Source organism: Apteryx rowi, unplaced genomic scaffold (genome assembly GCF_003343035.1).
Source record: "Apteryx rowi isolate R43461 unplaced genomic scaffold, aptRow1 scaffold_19, whole genome shotgun sequence".
Lineage (NCBI taxonomy): Eukaryota > Metazoa > Chordata > Aves > Apterygiformes > Apterygidae > Apteryx > Apteryx rowi.
This window is the reverse complement of record NW_020448196.1, coordinates 669,515-677,597: the sequence shown is the minus strand read 5'-3', so window position 1 is coordinate 677,597 and position 8,083 is coordinate 669,515. Positions and strand designations below refer to the sequence as shown.

The 8,083-nt window shown below is 39.1% G+C and overlaps 1 protein-coding gene and 1 long non-coding RNA gene across 20 annotated transcripts in view; one reads left to right on the top strand and one right to left on the bottom strand.

Moving 5' to 3' along the window:
- Positions 1-172, bottom strand: part of FER (FER tyrosine kinase) — a 190,023-nt gene extending 189,851 nt beyond the window's left edge. For 5 of the 19 annotated variants that reach the window (XM_026062261.1, XM_026062263.1, XM_026062264.1 and 2 more), the window contains exon 1: positions 41-117. The gene's annotated coding sequence lies outside the window, so the exon portion shown is untranslated. Of the gene's footprint in view, positions 1-40 lie in introns of all 19 variants that reach the window. The other 14 variants (XM_026062256.1, XM_026062258.1, XM_026062260.1 and 11 more) reach the window with 10 other exon arrangements.
- A 1,541-nt stretch (positions 173-1,713) lies between these two features.
- On the top strand, positions 1,714-2,949 carry LOC112964364. Its single transcript, XR_003252934.1, has 2 exons — positions 1,714-1,793; positions 2,491-2,949. It is a non-coding gene; the product is annotated as an uncharacterized LOC112964364 (long non-coding RNA).
- Positions 2,950-8,083: the final 5,134 nt, after the last annotated feature.

Genomic DNA, 8,083 nt, shown 5'->3' with positions numbered 1-8,083 from the left:
CACCGCCGGCAGCGCCGCGCCGCGCACGGCACCTACCTACCTGACAAGCCGAGCCCCTCCGCCACGGCAGGCGTCACGGCCCCACCAGCGTCACGTGCGCCGCGCCGGCGAATCGGCGCCGGCCTCCCTTCTCCCGGCCAACCAATCCGTGCGCTCACCGCCCCCTGGTGACGGTCTGCGGCTGACAGCCAGTCAGCGAGGGGCCAGGCACGGCTGCTCCCGCCCCCTGGCTCGGGGAGAGCGACGCGATTGGCAGGGGCGGGGCACGGAGCCGCGGGGCGGTGGGTGCCGTGGCCCCGCGGCCGGGGGCGGGGCGGGGCTTAGGCTCTGCTCGGCGGCGCGGGGGGAACCTGGGCAGCAGGCGCGGCCCCTTCGGGCGCGCGGCCGGATGCCTCCGAGCGCTCGCGGTCGCGGTGGCCGTTGGTGCAGCCGTTGGTTGCGGGGACCCGCCCGCAGCGGTTCCCCTCCCCCCGCGGGGAGGTGGCGGGCGGCCGCGGGCCGCATTCAGGGCAGTAAACTCTCTGACAGGAGACGGGTGTCAGAATTACGTGTATCCTATACCCCGTGCCGCGACCTGAGGTGGAGCGCTTGAAGTGAAGCCTGTTGGTGTTGCTGATGTCCGACGGCAGCACCGGGAAACCTGCTTGCACACCCCTGCTCTCACAGCTGCACGTCTGCCCAATGAGAAGTAAACAGTGCCCCCCCGAAAGGCGTTCTTTTCAAAAGGTGTAACAAAGCTCAGGCATGTTAGTTTCCCACTGCTAGGTTTTCCCAACCCTTTTTAGCTTAAAAGCTATATTTATCTTAGAGTTTGAACAAAAGCATATATGATTCCTTCATCCCTTGTACCATATATTTTCTCTACTGGGCAATCACAGCCTGTTTTCTTCTACTTTTATGTTCAGCAGCTGGTCTTCACAGGAGTCCGGCTGTACAATACAAATATAACACAGAAGTTTTGGAAAGATTTGTACTTAAACCAAATCATCTTGTTGACTAAGTAGCATAAGTGCTGTATGTAGTGCACTGGTGCAGTGACTAAAATCCCATGAAGACTGCGAATGGAAAACCTCATTTTCCAGTATGATAAAATAGGCTTGTGGTCTTCTGTATCCTGAGACACCATCTTTCCTGATCTTATAAGCCACATAAGAAAATCTTCACATTGCCAAGAGCCACAAAACACACACCACATGCCTCAGACGGTTGCGAGTAGGGGAAACTCCAAAAACAGTTCAGAGGACTAGAGATGACAGTAGCTCCCAACACTGTATCAAGGGATGGGAATGGATCTGTAGCTGTGTGTCAACCTCAGCAGCCACTGCTGATTTTCTTCTTTCCATAGGCAGAAATGCAAAATTTCCAGCAACTGCCATAACACCAGAGGCTGATTCCCCTCTACAACAGCTCAAGTGTAGGCGTGACCCTTGAGGTGCTTAAAAGTCACATGAGATGAAAAGGCAAAAGGCTGCCATGCTTACTGCAATCACTGGATCAGATTCATATGGACAAATATTCTTAAAACTTCTCAGAAAAAAAAGCAATGTGTGAAAATTAGTGCTGAATATAAATAAAAAAGTTATCTGTACCACTGCTGAAAATGAATGCACCACATTTTTTTTACTAATTTGTAACTATCTTTTCAATTTCTTTTATCACTTTTGACATTTCCAAAATTCTCAGAAATATTTTGTATCTTATTTTTAGTATGACCAATTTACAAGCAGGTGTTACCACCTTCAAAAGTTATTGGAGAATGGAAACAGAAGATTTGATTTGAACTTAAATAACTGGTAAGGAACATTTACATAATTACAACACTTGAGATATAGTGTACACCAGGTTTAATATGTTTGTATAACTTTTCTGCTATTTAGTATTTGATCATGGAAAGGTAGGTGGGAACGTAAAAGAAATATGAGTGAAGAAAAAATGGCAAAGCCTGAGAAAATARCTCATGGACATTGCAGCTTATGGGCAAATAGAAAAAAAGTCTGATGTTGTGTGACCTAGGGAACTTAGTATGAGGAACAGATAACAAGAAGCAGCAAAAAAGCTGGGTTGTTATTGTGACACTAACTTAAGAGGTTGGAGACACATTGCATGAATATTAAAATGCTTGTATTCTCTTTTTAACTTATTCCATTTTAAGGAAATGAATTCAATTTAATTAAGAAGTAATAACAAGGTCTGTTATTGCAATGCATTTTACCAGCAGAACATAAGAACCATTGTAACAGGCTAGAGTTACAAGTATCCTGTCTCAAGTCCGGGACAGTAGCTGGTATTTAGGAAGCAGTCTAAGAAACCAGATATGGGCAGAGCAAACCTATTCCAATCCAGGGCCTCTGAAGCTAGAATTTGTCTTTAGACCATTGTATTTAAAAATGACTAGTGAAACTATCCTGTGTACCCTTGTCTGGTCAGTTTAAGGCATTTATGCTTTTTTCTTCCACAATATCTTATGGAAATTATTTCTTTTATTTATAGGTTTATCAGGTGAAAAAAACCCTTTGTTTTGTACCTCCTCCTATACCAAGCTGCCTACTTACCAAAGAAGCTCCAGCCTTTTTATCATATTTTATGATATGGACCTCACTGTAAAACGGGGTTCTAAAATTAGAAGCAAGTTTGCTAAATAGTAAATATACAGTAGAGGAAAATAACTGAAAACTGTTCTTTAATTTGCAGTAGAAAGTGTTTTCTAAGATGTAATTTACCACTAGTTACTTTTCAACAATGTTGTATTTGGGATAAAAATCTTAATTTAGATGCAAATACTGAATTTAGTGCAAGAAATTATCAATGACAGGGTTTTACGCAAATGTAGATGCAGACAGACCCCTCATTCAGTCATGTTTCAGCTGTAATCAAACATATATGCTATTGGATTGGACAGATAACTTGTCAATCACACTGTACACAGAAATAAAGAAGGTCTTTTATGATTATATGTCTATGATTTGGCAATTTAGCTGGCTTCGATAGTTGTGAACCTGATGAAAACTGGTAGAGGCTGCTGTGAGGTTAGAAGAATAGCTCTCCTTTAGTTTTCTGATTAGAGTTTAAAACAACTTAATGAAGAACTCGATCGATTTTTAAGGAAGAAAGGATTTATCATTCCATTTTGTAATTAGCTTTTCCAAACCTTTGTATATTTATTAAATGAAGGAGAAAAAAGATACTGTAGTCACCAGCGTATAATGTAGGCATATGCAAACTAGTTTAAAATTCGGATTGTTAATTTTATTTAGAAATTGCAACCAATAATTGATCTACAAAAGCATTAAAAGTGTAGTTTGCAATTAAAAGCCTAAACTAACTTTATTCCTGCCCGGTTGCAGCAGCTAATCCTCTCCTTTCTTCCCCACCGCAGTGTTCTTGCTCTGCACACATTCCTTTCCCGCTCAGCCCCATACATAATTTCCTCTGCCCCACTACTACCTGGCCTGAGCCAGAGCCCACAGTGTAACTCTGGAAGTAGACTGGCTAGGTCCTAAATGTATCCAAACAAGACAGAAAGAATCAAAGAAATGGAAAGAGCCCCTACTTCAGCACATTCTCTCAATCCCTGAACATAGTTTCTTCCTGCCTCTCCCCTTTGCTCCTGCATGTTTTAAACCTATCATTTTTTGTTAAACCATAACCTAATTAACATCAGTACCTTCAACTAGCTAGTCTGGACAACTGTAGCAGTCAAGCTTTGCTACAGACCTCATTGCAAAATACAGAATCTCCTTGAGAAACTCAGCAAGCACCTGGGTGTGCTAAGTTCTGTGGTGCAACAACTCAGTGCCTACCAGGCAGAATGCTTCATGGCTGAACTAGTTGAAATGGTATTAACTGTCTAGTAGGTACAGTATACCTGAAGAATTTAGTTTATTATCCTGGTTCTGTCCTCTCCGTTCAAATGACTGTCATCTTCTGTAAACTTTTGTATTTTAGTTTTTGCCAACTTCTGGCTTACCAAAGAAGCTCTAGCCTTTCTGTCATATTCTATTCTCCCGCCATTGTGGCCCTAGAAATCCCAAGGGATTTGCTCCTTAAATAACAAGAGTCTTGTCCTACTCAGTTAAGCTCTAGGTTTCAAAAATCCTTTCCTTTTTGTTCTTCTGTCTGCTGCAGCTTTTCTGGTACACTGCCAGTCTATAATTCAGTCAGCACATTTTCATAATTTTGAATGCTTCTTTTCTACCTTTATCTAATTTCTTTTTGTTTATGGCTCATTGCCTTAAATTCCTAAAAGCAACATGCAAATATCTGCTTTATACTGTCAATACTCATGTTGAAAAACCTTAAAGTTATTCTTAGGGGACAGACACTCTAGTATTATATTACTTGAAGAATGATAACAACTTTAAATGAAATTACATGCCTGGAAGGGAAATATAAATGTAAGAGAGGGAGTACTTCATTATCACTCCTTCAAACTGCTAAAATAAAATGCAAGTCATTGCAAAGTCCAAAATCAAAAAATCTCTTGAATATACTGAAGAATTCAAGCCAGTAATACGGAGAAGATATTAGAGAGGTATACTCAGAATAAAAGATTACAAAGAGAGATATCTGGGAGAGATAAAAATAAGTTAATAATAATTTCCCAAATAATCTCGGGCTTTTGACCAACAGTGAGATACCTTGATCCCCAATAATGGCATATCAATTCTTTTTTTTTGAATTAAATTTGCTGCAGTTCCTTGATGAACTGACATGAATGAGTATCCATTTCTAAACTATTGCACATCTTGGAAAAAATTGTAGTTTGCTGTTTTATTCATTCTTTCCCTCTCTATCATGTCTTCCATTTGCTAACTATACTACTATTATAAAGAAATATTGTAAAAAGACTTAAATAACTACACAAACCATGTATAAAAGCACTGGAGCTTTTGTGCCAGATACAGACTACCATTACTGCTATTATTAATATATATGAAAATTACTCTGATTCTTCTATTACATATCTAGAGAATAACATCATAAAACTGAGGCATGTTAAAGCAATAAAACAAAGAACATGTGAGTACAGAGTAGAGCAAACAACTGAACTTTTTCATTTCACCTCTGCCATAGACATCCCACTGGACTTAAGCAAAGCTCTTCCTGCCTCTATATCTCTATCTATAAAAGGCAATGTTAATACTTTCCTTGATGAATGTCAGAAAAAGTAGATTATTAATATTTATAAAGCATTTTCAAATTTCTGTATGGAAAAAGCTAAACAAATACAAATAACATGCAGAATAAGTATATTTTAATTATTACTATCATGGGTCCTGAAAGTCTAATTTTCATATTCTTTTTATAGGTTTCCATGATTACTTGATATTTTTCCATTTTGTATCCTTTTTCTCACACCCCCATTTTGTACTTTGTATTTTGAATTTCAATGTCTGTTACTATGACAACACCATGATCTGACTGGTGCTCCCTTCAGACCCTTTTCGAGTCTATGCTGTGCTATTTAAAACTACACATTTTGTGTTTAAGGTGCCTGGAGATTTTCTCAGAATATCCTGACAGGGTTTTCCCTACCAGAAGCTATGGCGCAGATATGCATTCCTAAATCCTCATACCTATTGTTGATTATCTCTTCTTATGTGCATTAATCTGAATAATTGCCTCTCTGAGGCATGGCGGCTAAATAGAAGGTGGTGTGGTTAGCAGTGGGAAACATATTAGTCAGTTCTTCCATATGTATACACACACACACACACACACATATATTTATATATGTATATACACATACACATATGCCTGCACATGTGCATACATACATGCACAATTTATTTCTCAGTCATATACAAAGCTGGAATCCACCACAGAATTTTTTGGAGAAAATCCRCACTTGGAGACTTAGCCACATCAACACCAGAAAAAGAAAAAGAGCCAGTAAGTTCTCTTTAATTTCACAAAGTCATAAAGAAAAACTCAGCAGATGTAAGGAAAGCTTACCAAAGATCTGAGGGAATTGAAAGCATGGTTTCATTCTTAAAAGGAACTAGCGATGCTTGTTAATGCCTGAACAGAAAACAAAGACATAATGGAGGAACCAGTAATAATTGGAAGGTAAGCACAAGCATTAATATCTCTGACTTCCTAAGATTATTTAAATTCCTGATAAACTTACTGCTCTTATCATTAATTAGAGTCATAGGCTGCAACCTAAAAGATAATCATGGATATGCTGCTCAATTCCATGAACAGACACAACTGTAATCTAAATGTAGGATCTAAATGATGCACTGCATGAACTAGTGATAATGAAGGGGACAAAAGCTCCCATAAGCCCCACAGATATGTTCCTGAGCAACCAGAGATTATCTCTTTGGTGGAGTCATAGTAGCTTTCCAATCTGGGGATAGGAAATCCTCCCCTTTTTCAATGTATTTGGTGATGGCCTTATCTACTCCAAGGTGGAGATAGTAGTGTAATGCACATACTAAACTAGTTTATATGCTTAAATAAAGCATGGCCATCACTGTAGATACATTTGTATGAAGCATAGTTGTCAGTGTATAAAAAATCTACACACCAAACCTGTCATTTGATAATACACTACCTTGACCCAAAGCATCAGTTTAAGGTATTCATGCCTCTCTCCCGCAATGCATATTCTTTTTTTCATGCTGCAGTATGCTGCTGCCCCCGGTTGTGCTGACACAACTGTTTGCAGGATTACATTGTGAACAAAATTTGTAAGTGTAAATAAAAACATGTAAACAAACAAAATCTTTAGGATAGCACTTATTTATCCATGATCTATAAGTTGAGCCTTTGCCATGAGACAGCAGCATTACTCTCAGAACAAGTTAATTATTTAGTCCATCTGGACAGGTTATGATTGTACCTACTGTTGTGAAGGGCATTAGACTTTCTAAAATGTAGGCAGCAGCAGGAGATAATTCTTCAGGAAAAAGTAAAGATCTTTACCATGATTACCTTAAAAAATCCACGAGAAAGAAGACAGGAAACAGAAGGGAGTGTTTATAAAGATCCGTTTCTTCGATCTTCTTCCTTTAGGCAAAGGCCTAGAAGATGAAGAGTTTGTATAAAGTAGTATCCACAGCGAAATGTCTGGATAAGTGACTTCACATCTTTATAGGCGAATGTTGCAGAGGTGTTTCTTGGAGTTAACCTGGCAATAGATTTAAATCTTTATTCCTCTAAATCTCTTTCTAGACTTGACAATCAAGTTGCACATACTTGGATTGTGGAAGTTCTTTACTTTTATTTTAACCTTTAATGTCAAGAGTAATTTCAGTGTAAAGACTATAAATCTTTTCCCCAGTTTCATGTTTCCATACTTCAGAGATTTTTTCTGGATAGGGTATGGAATGCCCCATACTTTTAAGTTTTGGTTTTCCTACCTCGATACAGATCAAGGAAAGAGTCAAAGTATTACTGAGGCCAGAAACATCCTATTAAAATCCCATGTTTTTCTCAGAACTGTCTTGACTGGCAGTATCTTTGAGTACTTATTAGTCAGAGAATCTGGAGGGACACCATGTCTTTGCAAGCCACAGAATTGGAAAACTTAGGAAGAGACAACACTGTGGAGCTCCCACGGCAAAAATGTCAATTTTATCTTTGTTTACTTAGAAGCTTTTACAGAGAAACACAGGAACTTTCTTTAGAAGGTTTGTAAAATGGAATTTCTTCATAGCAGAAACTGCTTTCGATTTTTGGGCCTCAGTCCCCCGAGATATTTTATGCATTGTTACTCTTCCTAAAACATAGTGTGTATTTCACAACTAAAATAATCTTTTAAGTATTACACAGCACAGCAATAATAACTGGGTACAAAGAGCTACTTGCCAGACACAGCTTCTTTGCTCCCACAGTCTTTCCCAAAGGTCTTCCAACTCTACAGTAGCTCACAAATCCTTTCATTGAAGTGCCAGCTAGTCAGAGTTCCATAAATAAATATATATGTACATTGACAAATCAATTCCTTCAGAAAGTGAGTTAAGAAAAAAAAAAAGAGAGAGGCAATCAGTAGGTTTCTCAGATTCTAATACAAACTTTGCTACTACTACATGTTATTAGGGAAATTATAACAAGCTGATTAGCTCATAGCCCT